The sequence below is a fragment of the Poecilia latipinna genome, unplaced genomic scaffold (genome assembly GCF_001443285.1).
Source record: "Poecilia latipinna isolate Pla-1442-1.1 unplaced genomic scaffold, P_latipinna-1.0 Scaffold1737, whole genome shotgun sequence".
NCBI classification, from domain to species: domain Eukaryota; kingdom Metazoa; phylum Chordata; class Actinopteri; order Cyprinodontiformes; family Poeciliidae; genus Poecilia; species Poecilia latipinna.
The window spans coordinates 24,213-24,857 of NW_015114353.1; positions in this window are offsets into that span (position 1 = coordinate 24,213).

Sequence of the window (645 nt, forward strand, 5' to 3'; positions counted from 1 at the left end):
ACTGGGAGCAGGTTTCTGGTTTCTCTGTCAGCAGCTGGTGTTATTAAGGTAGATCAAACTTCAGCCTGACAGGAGGAACCACAGAGCTCTGTTAGGTTAAAGCTCATCTTCTGAAGTTGGGATATTTTTCCTCCAACAGGTTCCAGAGGAATTGCCTCAAACCAGATGTTGGACTGGATTTTATTTCACTGTCATTTATGAATTTTAACTTCTCATTTTCAACAGTGGAGCTATAAAGGTTGAAAAAGGTTATCAATTTGGAGAAAGTCTCATCAACATCAATATTTCCACTAAAAAAGAGGCAAAAAAATTTTGTTTGATAAAGGAAAAGCCTCTCAGACTCTGAACCCGACAGCACCAAACTATTTTTTATATTAGACAATTAATTTAATTTCACATAATTATCGCAGTAGAAGCCATTTGTTTGTTAAATACTTAATGAAACATATTTACCGTGTTTGATGTTTGTTGTAAATGACGTATACTCACAAAGAACAGGTAATTAGTCCAAGTTTTGTCCTTTATTGAACGTTCAGAAACTACAGCGGCTGTGAAGAGCCAAGACAAAGGGAAAACAACCTGAACAGGTGATCAACTCAAAACCACTCGCACCTTTTTATTCTTGTCTCTCTCTGTCATTTAAGC